Source organism: Aquarana catesbeiana, linkage group LG01 (genome assembly GCF_042186555.1).
Source record: "Aquarana catesbeiana isolate 2022-GZ linkage group LG01, ASM4218655v1, whole genome shotgun sequence".
Lineage (NCBI taxonomy): Eukaryota > Metazoa > Chordata > Amphibia > Anura > Ranidae > Aquarana > Aquarana catesbeiana.
The window spans coordinates 419,404,955-419,407,563 of record NC_133324.1 but is presented as its reverse complement, the minus strand read 5'-3'; the positions used below and the strand labels follow the sequence as shown (position 1 = coordinate 419,407,563).

At 44.2% G+C, this 2,609-nt stretch overlaps 1 pseudogene; it reads right to left on the bottom strand.

Annotated features, from left to right (window-relative positions):
• Positions 1 to 1,825: 1,825 nt before the first annotated feature.
• LOC141124333 (U2 spliceosomal RNA) lies at positions 1,826 to 1,930 on the bottom strand (annotated as a pseudogene).
• Between the last annotated feature and the right edge of the window lie 679 nt (positions 1,931 to 2,609).

Sequence of the window (2,609 nt, the reverse complement as noted above, 5' to 3'; positions counted from 1 at the left end):
AAACTGCGACAGCACTGAAAGCTAAAAATTGGTCTGGGCAGGAAGGTGTATAAGTGCCCAGTATTGAAGTGGTTAAAGTCCCACAGCTGAGGAAAATTGTTTTGGTTATTGGCCTCTAAAACCAGATCACAGGGATGTTGGTGAGGCCAAAGAGCTCAGTAATCTAGTTTGGACTTTTATTCATCATTTCCTACTAGAATGCAAGCTAGTAACATTCTGAAAGCAGACAGTACTATCACTTCCGCTTTAGGGATATCTTGTCTATTTAAAAAAACAATTATTTAAAAAGTAAACACAAGCTATACAGACATTGGGGTCAATTCACATATCTTGATTTAAACCTGACATTTTATTACCACTCATGTAATTGAAATATGAAGTCACCAAAAAAAGTTATTAAAAAAAAAAAAAAACTTCTACATGCATAACTGGCTTTAACATTTAGAAAAGCCCCAAAAAACTCCTAAAGAGCAGTGTCAAAGTCAACCTATGGTAAGCTGTGCGATAAATAGTATAGCGCTGTAGCTGTTTACAATCCATGTGGCACTGGGTATTTGTTATTTTATGCTGTTATGCACATTGCAATCATGGAAGAAAGTGTTGAAGTTAGGCTGTTGGCAGGACAACAATTTGTAAGACTTTCAGGTGACCTTTGAACCTTGACCCTCAAGCTGAAGAATCAGCCTCAAACAGGAAACAGGAGAAGATATTTATCAAAGTTATTTTTTTTTTTTTAATTGAAAGCCTATGGCGTGCATAACACACCTAAAAAACTTCATCCGGTGCCAAAAAAATGTGCACACACATAAAGAGTGGTCACAAAAAAGTGCAACGGGTACACAGACGTGCCAATTCCCTGATCCCCCGGGGCGTTAGGCTCCAGGCGGGGACAAAGGTACTTTACAATGGTCAGACAGACAGACCCTATTCTCTGGAGGGCCTGCCGAAACAGGACCCACCCAAGTACTAGGTGGGGCTCCCCCCAAGGGAGACCCCATGAGAGAGGGCGAACTAAGCCAGAAGGCCATGTCCACCCCTTCCCAAGACTTTCAGCGCTGGCCCGAGGACCCGCATCCTTACTCATCACACAGTGAGACAAAACCGTGTACAGACATAAAAAGACAAAAAAGTGACAAACATAGGCATCAATCAAAATAAAATAAATAAAGAAAAGTGGGGAAGGGATAGTGGAGAGGAGAGTGAAAAAGGTGGCCATTGTGTCAAACAATGACCAGGCCCCCCGGCCAGGAATAAAAAATTCCTCTGGTCCCAGCCAAAAGGCCCGGCCCAAGAGGCAGGTGCTAAAAAAGCGTGTTCTATGGTGCAGTGACCGTGGTGCCTCAAATCAAAGTGACTACTTACAGTGATTATTTGGCACCCCTGGACTGCCACTCCAGGGGCACATACTCCATAGGCTTTCAAGACCAACCCTGGCCCACAGCCTAGACCACAGTATCCCCCACCGCAGACAGAAAAGGCATGAAGTTCAGGGAGCTTGGTGAGAGCCCTTGCCCCTAAGGCTCCACCGTCGCTCCCATCACCCCTTCCAATTTCACATTCGGGTAGATACTAACCACTCCCCCTCACCAGCAAAAGGGGAGTAAGCGTTCTCTTACCCAAATAACTGTCCATAGCTAGAGCTACCACAATCCAGGCCAGAAGGCCAGGGACCCAACCCTCCGGCCAGACCAAGATGCAGCACCCATCCTCACCAGGAGCACCCTTCCAGACGGCTCAGACTCAACCATTGGCCGGTCCCCAGTCTTTCTGCCGGGCAACCAGCATAGTCCCTGCTGAGTATCGCCCTTCCAGGCACTATGACACCATTGGATTTGCTGGCCCTCCCCAACGAGAGTGACACAGCGCCTCCTCTGGAAACTGATAAGAACAGATACTACACTTGATCTTAGCCAAAAGGCCGAGAAGCGATTTATCAAAGTTCATTTGCACATCTGCAAGATTATATTATCTGAATATTCTTGAATGAACCCAGTCATAACTTCAGCCTCTCCCACCCCTTGCCTCCCAGTAGCCTATGGAAAGTAAACTTTCTGGCCGTTCCTTACTTCCTCTGTGCAGGAGAAGGGGGGCTCTGTACTGGGGGAGGTAATTTTTGGTTGTACACTTGTAACAGGTAGTTAGTTAGTCAGTAGCAGAGTTATAAAGGGAGGAAGGCAACAAGATTGTTCCTTTAAGACAGCTTTTATCCCAAAAACTGAAAAATACTATGACACTTTAAGGTTTTTCAATTCCACTTCGGAAACAGTAGATCAATTTAACAGCAGATACAACTTCAGAATAAGTGTTCACTTCCTACATATAAGAGAGCATGCAAAGGATGCTTTCTTTAAGTGCCCTAAAATAATGGGTCTCTTAGCTGCAATAATTCCTTGCTTCCTTTGTTGTACAGTATCCCACAAAAGTGAGTACACCCCTCACATTTTTGTAAATATTTGTTATATCTTTTCATGTGACAACACTGAAGAAATGACACTTTGCTACAATGTAAAGTAATGAGTGTACAGCTTGTATAACAGTGTAAATTTGCTGTCCCCTCAAAATAACTCAACACACAGCCATTAATGTCCAAACCACTGGCAACAAAAGTG